Source organism: Salmo trutta, chromosome 40 (genome assembly GCF_901001165.1).
Source record: "Salmo trutta chromosome 40, fSalTru1.1, whole genome shotgun sequence".
Taxonomy (NCBI): Eukaryota; Metazoa; Chordata; class Actinopteri; order Salmoniformes; family Salmonidae; genus Salmo; species Salmo trutta.
This window is the reverse complement of record NC_042996.1, coordinates 19,510,076-19,522,099: the sequence shown is the minus strand read 5'-3', so window position 1 is coordinate 19,522,099 and position 12,024 is coordinate 19,510,076.

Here is a 12,024-nt window from a genome sequence, read left to right as displayed (position 1 = left end):
CTAATGAGTTGTCCTCCACATGCATGTGCTTGCAATGATGGGGGAGAAAGAGTGAACGGGTTCAGAGCGTGTCAGCTGCAACACGATCATGATTAGAGGGCTGTGTTTTCTGAACGTTCTAGAATCCTGGCTGTCCATGGTCGTGTTCTAGATTAGAACCTGCTCTAAGAATATACCACAATTGCCATTTTCTATTTTGCTCTGTAGGAGAAATGAGATGTCTGGCCTTGATGGAACTCATCTCTCTGTGTGTTCGGCTTTCCGCGAGAGGTGGCCTCGTTCTGGTGATGCAATGATGACAGAGTAGAGATTAATTTAGGTAGATGGGGATGGAGAGAGGAAGGAAGGCTCTGGAAGCCTGTTCAATATAGGAACAGAGACAGTCAAAAGCCACATCCACATCAAATACAATGTGCTTTCCTTTAGCTGAGGTCTCACCAAAGGTCGTCATTAGGTCATTGTTACTGCTATGGGAGTAAACATTTTCTGTTTGATGACGTCCTTACTTTGTCTCTGAGTATTGATTGAATCCAGGGGTTTCATTTTATTTACAGTACATCTAATGAGCTATGAGAGGTAATTCTCTGTATGTTAACAAATTGGCTTCAAGTAGTATCCTCAAAAAATATTCTCAATATGGCATTATAATAATTATATACCGGCATGCGGAAGGAGAATTATAGTATCGTATAGTTTTTCCCATGTTAAATAAATAACATGTTGGAGATCCATGATTATACTGCTCAAGCGTATGATTTCCCCATCATTCACTAAAGCCGGAATAGCTATATTTACCACACAATTGTGTGTTGTGGAAATACTGTACATGTCAAATGGCAACCCTCAAAAGGGCAGCAACATGCATACAGTGCCTTGAAAAAGTATTCACACCTTTTGACTTTTGAAAAATGTTGTTGTGTTACAAAGTGGGATAAACATTTATTTAATTGTCATGTTTTGTTAACAATCTAAACGAAATACTCTGTATAGTGAAAGTGGAAGAAATATTCGAACATTTGTTAAAAAAATAAATGAAACGCTAATACACAGTATCTTGATTAGATAAATATTCAACCCCCCTGAGTCAATACATGTTAGAATAACCTTTGGCAGCGATTACAGCTGTGAGTCTTTCTGGGTAAGTCTCTAAGAGCTTTCCACACATGGATTGTGCAACATTTGCCCATTATTTTTTTCAAAATTCTTCAAGCTCTGTCAAATTGGTTGTTGATCATTGCTAGACAACCATTTTCAGGTCTTGCCATAGAAGCAGATTTAAGTCAAAATTGTAACTCAACCACTCAGGAATATTCACTGTCTTCTTGGTAAGAATCTCCAGTGTAGATTTGTATACGGTTATTGTCCTGCTGAAAGGTGAATTCCTCTCCCAGTGTCTGGTGGGAAGCAGACTTTAACATGTTTTCCTCTAAGATTTTGCCTGTGCTTAGCTCCATTCCGTTTCTTTTTTATCCTAAAAAACTCCCCAGTCCTTAACGATTACAAGCATACCCATAACATGATGCAACCACCACTATGCTTGAAAAAATGGAGAGTGGTAGTCAGTAATGTGTTGTACTGGATTTTCCCCAAACATAACACTTTGTATTCAGGACAAAAAGTGAATTACTTTGCAGTATTACTTCACTGCCTTGTTGCAAACAAAATGCATGTTTAGGAATATTTGTATTCTGTACAGGCTTCCTCCTTTTCAATTTGTCAATTAGATTAAGATTGTGGAGTAACTACAAGGTCGTTGATCCATCCTCAATTTTCTCCTATCACAGGCATAAAATTCTATAACTGTTTTAAAGTCACAATTGGCCTCATGGTGAAATCCCTGAGTGGTTTCTTCCCTTTCGGTTTCCTTCCTGAGTTAGGAAGGAAGTCTGTATCTTTGTAGTGACTGGGTGTATTGATACAGTATCTAAAGTGTAATTAATAACTTCACCATGCTCAAAGGGATATTCAATGTCTGTGGGATTATTTAAGTTACTCTTTAAAGATATACCATTATGGGGTATTGTGTGTAGGCCAGTGACCAAAAATCTAAATGTAATACATTTTAAATTCAGGCTGTAACACAACAAAATGTGGAAAAAGTGTGAATACTTTCTGAAGGCCCTGTACATCATTCATTATACATTTCCAACCCTATGATTTATTCTTTTGTATATTTTCTTCTGTCAAAAATAGAGCATGTGCCCAGCATGTGCTTAGAATGCTTCCATTCATGTGTTATTCTCTATTGGGGGGAATTCCAAGGCTAATTTCTTCAGCATTTTAGCATGTTTTTCTAGGGTTAGAACATGAAACCACATTTATAAAGCAAACATTATCCCGTAGGTCTAGCACAGCAGACATTTCAACTGGTTAACCGTATGTTGCAGAATTGTGATTAAGACAAACCACTGACGGACTTGACAACAGATACTCAAAACAGACATATTTTTGCCTCTAAAAATAAAAGTTCAGTATAAACATTTGTAAAATATGCCCAATAAAAACATAACCATTCCATCACATCTTTCAGCCCACTGACATAGTTAATGTTTTACATAGTTGACAAAAATTACATTTAAATGTATTTTTCTGTGTATACCATTTAAGTGGTATACACAGTAGCAATTTTGATTTTACTCAGTTGCTTTATGATTCAAAAACCTAATTAAATGTAACTTATTTGAACCAAAATTAATATTATATCGTAGTCTATCCCTCAAATGGAGTTGACAGTTTATGGTTGTGACCATGGTGATTTCAATATTGTTTGTTTAAATTAAAATGTTACAGACCATGAATTGTCTTCTGGCACTATATATAACTGGCACTATATATAATGAGGACATGAATACAGGGTCCTTGTGGTATAGCTGGCTCTGTTCATTCCTGATTCATTTAGGATTTTAGACAAATCTGACGGAGTTGACCAAATAATGCAACAACATAAATTGTTTTAACTATAGAAATAAAGGTTCCGTGCCGGACAAGGATTGTCTCAACTTTCAAGAATCCCTGAACTAATTTCCTGCTATTCTACACATTTTGCCATGAGGCTGAGAGAAAATGTTGCATCATTAAAGCTAATTTCCTGTAAGATTTCTTTTTTAAATGAATGGCTTATGATGTGTTCATATGCTTTCTTGAGGGGACTGCGGGGGGTGTGCTACGCCACCCGCAGTAAAGTAAGTCTGAGTACCAAAAATTGAAAGGGCGTAGGAATGGCGTGCCTAAGAAAGGTGTAAAATTCCTACATCTGAAACGGGCCCAATGGGGGAGTTCCACAGCCAGGTGATACAAGTTGGTATTCGACATCCATCCCTGTCTGAGGAAGTCAGGAGACGACATGGAAACCTACCACTAGGGGCAACAGTGAGCACTGTTACCTTCAAGTAGGTTTCAGTTTTGGATTGGGGGGGTGGATGGGTGTAAACATCTGCCTCTTGTGCTAAAGGTTGCATGTTTGAATCCAGCGATCAAAAGTCGTTTTTGATATTTTTGTTTTAAGCCTATCCCAAACCTTAACCTATACCTTAACCATTTGGAGTTAATGCCTAACCTTAAGATTTCGGAGTTAATGCATAAACTTAACCTTAAACACTTAGAAATGTGACTTTTGGAACAACTTCGACATTTGGTTTGAGAAACATGGATGAACGTCTAATTGCTAAATGAGACTGTGAGAGCTTGTTGGAATGCAGACTTTTCTCTGTAAGCGTACTGTATTCTGACCTTGAACTTAAGCACGAGAACAGCATGCTGTTCACCTGCTATTAGTTGGAGGTGGAGATCCAAGAAAGGAAGTTGTGGCGGAGATCCGCTGTATTCGGACCTTGAGTTAATTCCCTTCTAATTACTCCACCTTTAATTGCTATGAAACGGTGAATAAGGTGGAGCAACCTGTCAGTTCCAAGTGGAGCAACATCTACTTTCTTTTCTCTGATAGAAATAACACCACTCTCCATGCACTGCCATTTACAAATGGATAAGAGCTATTGATAATAGCTACGGGAACTAAATGAGTACGCCGTTAGGATGAGGGGATTGTAAATATATAGTGCCTTCAGAAAGTATGCATGCCGCTTCACTTATTCCACATTTTGTTGTTAGAGCCTACATTTTTTTTCTCACCCATCAGCCTTAACTGAAAATGGATTACAATACCCCATAATGCAATGTTTACAAATGTATTGAAAATTAAATACGGAAATGTCTAATTTACATAAGTATTAACACCCCTTTGCTATGACACGATACCCCATAATGACAAAGTGAAAACATGTTTTTAGAATGAAATACAGAAATATGACATTTACATAAGTATTCACACCCCTTTGCTATCACACAATAGCCCATAATGAAAAAGTGAAAACATGATTTTAGATTGTCTTGCAAATTTATAGAAAATTAAATACAGAAATATTTCATTTACAAATGTATTCACACCCCTTTGCTGTGACACTCCAAGTTTAAACTGAGCTCAGGTTCATCCAATTTCCTTTGATCATCCTTGGGATGCCACTACAACTTTGGAAGCCACTCCTGAGAAAAAGGCACATGGCAGCACACCTAGAGCTTGCAAAAAGGAAAGACTCTGAGAGCATAAAGCAAAAGATTCTGTGGACTGATGAGACAAAAATGTAACTCTTTGGTCTGAATGCAAAGTCCTATGTCTGGAGAAAACCAGGCACAGATCATCACTCATTTAACACCCTATCTACACTGAAGCATGGTGGTGGCAGCATCATGCTATGGGGATGCTTTTCAGTGGCAGGGACTGGGAGACTGGTAAGGATAGAGGGAACAATGAATGGAGCTAAATACAGGCACATCCTTGATGAGAACCTGCTTCAGAGTAAAACGACCTTAGACTGGGGGCGAAGATTTACAATCCAACAGGACAATGGCCCAAAGCCTACAGCCAAAGCAATGCTGGAATGGATTCAGAACAAGAATGTAAAAGTCCTTGAGTGGCCCAGCCAAAGCCCAGACTTGAATCCCATTGAAAATCTGTGGAAAAACTTGAAGATTGCTGTTCACTGCCACTCCCCATCCAACTTGACAGAGCTTGACAAAATCTGCAAGGAAGAATGGGAGAAAATCCTGAAATCCAGATGTGCAAAGCTGATACAGACATACAGTACCCAAGACGACTCAAAGCTGATACAGACATACAGTACCCAAGACGACTCAAAGCTGATACAGACATACAGTACCCAAGACGACTCAAAGCTGATACAGACATACAGTACCCAAGACGACTCAAACCTGTAATTGCCGCCAAAAGTGCATCTACAAAGTATTGACTTTGTGGTGGGAATACTTATGTAAATTAGATATTTCATTTTCAATACATATATGCAAAGATTTCTAAAAACATGTTTTCACATTGTCATGCGGTATTGTGTGTAGAAGGCTAAGAAAACCCCTAAATTTAATACATTTTCAATTCAGTCTGTAACACAACAAAACGTGGAATAAATCACGTGAATATTTTCTGAAGGCACTGTAAGTGACAATTGTTTTAGATCTATTTTAACTTATGATCGATCGCTGGAGACATTTACATTTACATTTAAGTCATTTAGCAGACGCTCTTATCCAGAGCGACTTACAAATTGGTGCATTCACCTATAATATCCAGTAGAACAACCACTTTACAATAGTGCATCTAAATCTTTTAAAGGGGGGGGGGGTTAGAAGGATTACTTTATCCTATCCCAGGTATTCCTTAAAGAGGTGGGGTTTCAGGTGTCTCCGGAAGGTGGTGATTGACTCCGCTGTCCTGGCATCGTGAGGGAGCTTGTTCCACCATTGGGGTGGCAGAGCAGCGAACAGTTTTGACTGGGCTGAGCGGGAACTGTGCTTCCTCAGAGGTAGGGAGGCGAGCAGGCCAGAGGTGGATGAACGCAGTGCCCTTGTTTGGGTGTAGGGCCTGATCAGAGCCTGAAGGTACGGAGGTGCCGTTCCCCTCACAGCTCCGTAGGCAAGCACCATGGTCTTGTAGCGGATGCGAGCTTCAACTGGAAGCCAGTGGAGAGAGCGGAGGAGCGGGGTGATGTGAGAGAACTTGGGAAGGTTGAACACCAGACGGGCTACACCAGACGGGCGTTCTGGATGAGTTGTAGGGGTTTGATGGCACAGGCAGGGAGCCCAGCCAACAGCGAGTTGCAGTAATCCAGACGGGAGATGACAAGTGCCTGGATTAGGACCTGCGCCGCTTCCTGTGTGAGGCAGGGTCGTACTCTGAGACAAATGTGAGACCAATCATATGGCAGCAAACTGAAGTATATCAACATATCACCTTTTCCACAGTGAAGTACATGAAATGCTGACATAACTTGGGATGAAATTTGGACTGTGCTGTGCAATTGACAGCACAGCGCCAAACCTACCGAGCTGATTTATGATTTCTAGAATGTTTTAACTCTATTCCTGGACTTTTCACTGTATTTTTTACAATTTGTACGGTATTAAATATTAGCCAGTTAGTCAGCTATACCCACATACATTTAGAACTGTCACTAATTAAAGTGTTCGTTTCCTTACATGTTGCATCATTCCATTCCATTAGTAGTTTACATTTCTTTCCTCTGTCACGTTCATGTGGTTGATCCTGCCAGTAACAGTGGATCATGTAATGCTAACGTATTGCAAGTTGCGCAATAATTTGAATCATTCTGGAACGCAGACCACACGGAGTACTTTAAAACTGGAGCCTGGAGCACGGTTCACGATGACTGGACTGTTGTCATCACCGTTCCACGATTAGTGAGGATTATTAGGGTAGATTTATAGGACTGTTCAACCCCTGTTGTACACTTTTATCACCTTCCAATATTTCAGGGATTAAACTATTTAAAATGGCAGCTTTCAGGATGAATCAAACAAGCATTTTTGATTCACCAATATATGTTGTGCGTTTTGGCTCTACAAACCAGTTTTTTGTGTTATTCATAATAACTTTCCTAAGATCCCAGTATTTTTAAATCTACCAATTGGTGATGGAAAGGAGAATATGTGTGAATTGACATGGCTTGTTTTCATTGATCCCTAATATTCTGAACCGTTCTCTCCATATACAGTATTCTAGTGAGTCTGTCAAGAAATTCCCGGATTAAAGATACACCAAATGTATTAAAGGGATGGCTTTAGATAAATGTACTGACAACACTTTGAATCGGCCCTTTGTTGACAAAAATAGATGCCTAATTGATTTTCATAGATTTCTTTGAACTTTTTCCTAAAGCTTCTCTGTGGAATCCTTTGTTCTCGTTTCATGTTAATGACATTCCGCACCATTGTTATCCATCTCTAGAATATATAAACACGGGACATTGTTCACCACATCATTCCGTTGCCTTGGTTGCTGTTTTGATGCTCGTCGACGCTGCTTCCTGGTTCAGCTTTTATGCTAATTAAACTGATCAGGAAGCTGGAACATGCTTCGTTATCAAGTCTCTCTGGTGCCCTTTGAGACTGTGTTCAGTTAGGTCTCATTGTTACATACAAATACCTATACTCTTATTGTCCATAACAGGCCCAGCCCCCCTTGTGCAATTGGGACTGAATATATGGATTCTATGCAGTTGTGACACACTGTAAGATTGTAAATGTTATATCCTTTCAGTTCATTACACGGTTCCTTGCAAACTAAAATAACAATTGCCCAAGCAAAAACAAAAAAATAAGTGTTTTATGTTCATTATCCTTTCAGCTGATTTCTTCCTCCCTTTCTCTCCAGCTGTCTCCTCTCATCCCGGAAATGACAAATCCGTCAAATTAAAGATCACTGCAAAAACGTACTGCAATTTTATATTGATGATGATTGCATTAGTTGCAATTGAAATGAGGAAGGAGAGTTAACAGCGCTCTCACTACAGTGACATGCATGGCGCCACAAAATGCTTCTCAAAGTTAATCTATACATGTTTGCAGTGTAAAAATTTAACATGATGAACAGGAATGACATTAAACTCAAGGGTGGCCGAAAACAACGAACTAAAAGCCACACATCCAATAGACCACGCCTCCTGAACATAATTTATGGATTACATTAACAAAGACTCAGCATGAAAGTCAATAAAAACCCAGCTGATGGTGAAATGAACCCATGTTTGGGTAATCAAAAAGCGTTGCCTATTGGGGGCAGGGCTTTCAGATAGTTATTTTTGGCCAACTGTGAGAGTAAATGCCATTGTTATTTCACTACTACCCCAGCAATGGGATATTCATAGGCACTTGAAAAACTCAGACTCTTGTGTATGCCTCATTAAAGCTATAAAATGATCAGTGATCAACAGTGTTGACAATAAAACAGAACAGATTAACCGGAACGACATTCACTCTCACGGGTGGCCAAAAATACATATTTGAAAGCCAGGACTCTACCAAGCCATGCCTCCAGTCTTCTGCTCTGAAACGGTGGATCATAGCTCAATAACCCAGCATCAACAATCCAACATGGCTTCTTTTTTTTTAACAACTCAACTAAATGACCCAACTGGTTCTGTCCAATATTTATCCAAATCCAGCATTTTTTACAGTGTATGTGCGTCATTTTGAGCGTTTGGGACAATAAGGTCTGCATTTTTGTCAAAATCTGCATTTCTGTCAAAATGTTGTTATTGACATAGCCATGTCCTGTTCAATGTTCTCTACCTATACAGTACTCTAAATACCCCAATTCATGTTTTTCAGTTTAAAAGAACACATGATAAAAATAACTGACACCATACAAACCAATGAGGGTTTGAAACTTTAAAGTCAATAATCATCTTTTGGCTTTTTAGTCCCAAACTCTTGATTTGTAAGACTCTCTCATTGCAGTCGAAGGAAACAGCCCTCTGATATGTCCTGTCATGTGTCCAAGAGAACATTGAGGATAACGAGGATCATCCTCTCTCTCTGAAGCCTCGGTCCATTAGCAGCTCGTCTCCCTCTCTCTAGGTGATTGGGAAACAAAGCTTCCTGAAGCATTGAGCATTTCCAGCCAATTGTGTCGGAAAAAGGTTCATTACTCGAGGCTTTGATCAACACAGTGTACACCTGCACCTGCTGGTCAAAAGAATTTAAAACAGACAGATTATTATAGATGACATCACACACGTCATAGAATGCGCAGGGTAGCCTTTTGTCTTCTACCAAAACCGATACCAAACCAATCAGGTCTTTGTTCGACAATACAAAGCTTCGGACGTCATTGAATACGTGCTTCTGATAAAGTGATACAAGCAATGGCACACTGTTTCGAAGTAAACTGCTTTGCGATTTTTGACGCTTGCCTCGGACCTCCGGTATCTCACTACCTCTCTCTTTTCCCAGGCACAGTTCCTTCCCTATATTCCATGATCTATCATACTTTTTTTCTCCCTAATTGGTAGTTACAGTCTTATCTCATCGCTGCAACTCCCATACGGACTCGGGAGAGGCGAAGGTCAAGAGCCGTGCGTCCTCCGAAACACAACCCAACCAAGCCGTACTGCTTTTTGACACAATGCCCATTTAACCCGGAAGCCAGCCGCACCAATGTGTTGGAGGAAACACCGTACACCTGGCGACTTTGTCAGCGTGCACTGCGCCCGGCCCGCCACAGGAGTAGCTAGTGCGCCATGGGACAAGGACATCCCTGCCAGCCAAACCCTCCCCTAACCCGGACGACGCTGGGCCAATTGCACACCGCCACATGGGTCTCCCGGTTGCAGCCGGCTGCAACAGAGCCTGGACTCGGACCCAGAATCTCTAGTGGCACAGCTAGTACTGCAATGCAGTGCCTTAGACCACTGCACACCTCGGGAGGCCCAGCACCACCATCATTAAAATCAAATAAGAAATTACTATTTTCATTGACTTCACTGGCCTTTGTTGGAGCTCTCTATCGCTCTATTCACAGCACAATATCCAGTGTTAAATCAACAATGACAGTGTTATTTTGCCAGCATCTATATGGGTCAACACTTTTGAGTGTTAAGGGCTCTATTCAATCTGCATCGCAGAAGTTCAGCTTTACAGCGTGATTGACATTTAAATGCAATGTACCCGCTTTAGCGGTGACTGCATTCACGGTAAACACTGCATATGTCGACTCAATCGGAAATGACCTTTACATTTTTATCTCTGAATCTCTAACCCTTTAGCTTTACAGATTAAATAGAGCCATACATTACCACTGTGCTTAGTGCTGACACTGTTACACTGTTACAAATGTATTAAAAAATGAAATAAATAAATATCTTAGATAAATAAGTATTCAGACCCTTTGCTAGGAGACTCAAAATTGAGCTCAGGTGCATCTTGTTTCCATTGACCATCCTTGAGATGTTTCTTCAACTTGATTGGAGTCCACCTGTGGTAAAGACTGGACATGATTTGGAAAGGCACACACCTGTCTATATAAGGTCTCAGGGAGGTGACCAAGAACCCGATGGTCACTGACAGAGCTCATTAGTTCCTCTGTGGATAGAACCTTCCAGAAGGACAACCATCTCTCCAGCACTCCACCAATCTGGCCTTTATGGTAGAGTGGCCAGACGAAAGCCACTCCTCAGTAAAAGGCACTTGACAGCCCGCTTGGAGTTTGCCAAAAGGCACCTAAAGGACTCTCAGACCATGAGAAACAAGATTCTCTGGTCTGATGAAACCAAGACTGAACTCTTTGGCCTGAATGCAAAGCGTCAGATCTGGAGGAAACATGGCACCATCCCTACGGTGAAGCATGGTGGTGGCAGCATCATGCTGTGGGGATGTGTTTTAGCTGCAGGGACTGGGAGCCTAGTCAGGATCGAGGGAAAGATGAACAGGGTAAAGTGCAGAGAGATCCTTGATGAAAACCTACTCCAGAGCACTCAAGACCTTAGACTGGGGTGAAGGTTCACTTTCACTTTCCAACAGGACAATTATTATAAGAAACATTATTCTAATTTAATTATAGATAGCCATTTTTCTTTTATTCCAGGATTTATCTAAATATTCCGCAAACAGAAATACACAATGGACAAAAAAACAATTTCAGTTTCTCCTCATCGCTCAGCCACATAATGGCAGGATATATCTGGTGTGCTTTCTGGAATAAGAGCAATGTATCTTGTGGTAGAAAGGGCAATAGAAGATACAATGAGTTTCATTTCTTCGAGGTTACAATAGTTACATAGTTTTACCTCTTCCATTTCACCAGAATACCGACCTGGTAATATGTTCATCAAATATTTATAATTGCTATTTATAATTGCTTCTAAAATGCATATTTTACACCAATTGACTGCACATTATAACATGTTCTGCAGGTCTTGTTCAGTTTCTGCCAAAATAATATCAGCATTTAAAAGGATACTTAGCATTTCATCATCATATCTTACTCCAATATTTAACTGATTAATTGATTTTGCCAAATAATTTATAAACATAGCAAACAAAGTCGGTGACAAGGCATCTCCTTGTTTTACACATTATTCATTAACACGTACACAAGCAATTGGTACTTTGTAAAGAGACTAGATTGCATGATAAAATTTCCCATCAACCCCTGTGTTTAACAAACTATAGGCTAAAAGATCCCTATTTACAAAATCGAAAGCTTGCTGGAAATCAATGAAACATGCAGAAGTAGGCTTTTTTTCATGTAATCTATTTCTGATTATTGTACAGACCGAGAAGATATGATCTATACAAGCTCTGGATTTACAAAAAAACTATTTTGTTCTTCCACCAGAATGTTATGATCCTCCAAAAAGATCATCAGCCTATTGTTGAGGATGGATGAATATAATTTATAGACCGTATTTAAGAATCTTATGCCTCTATAGTTCATTGGCACTCAGGTCATTTTTTGAAGATTTGGGAATGGGATTCACTATAGACTTATGCCAAATGGATGGCAGGACATCAATTAATTTAGGGGATTTTAAAACCTCATTAGGCAGTTCATCAATGCCAAATGCTTTCCCATTTTTTTGCAAAGTCAATCACCTTCTTAACTTCTGCCACAGACAGCTCCTCATTTAAGTACGGGTTACATATATAAGAGGGTTC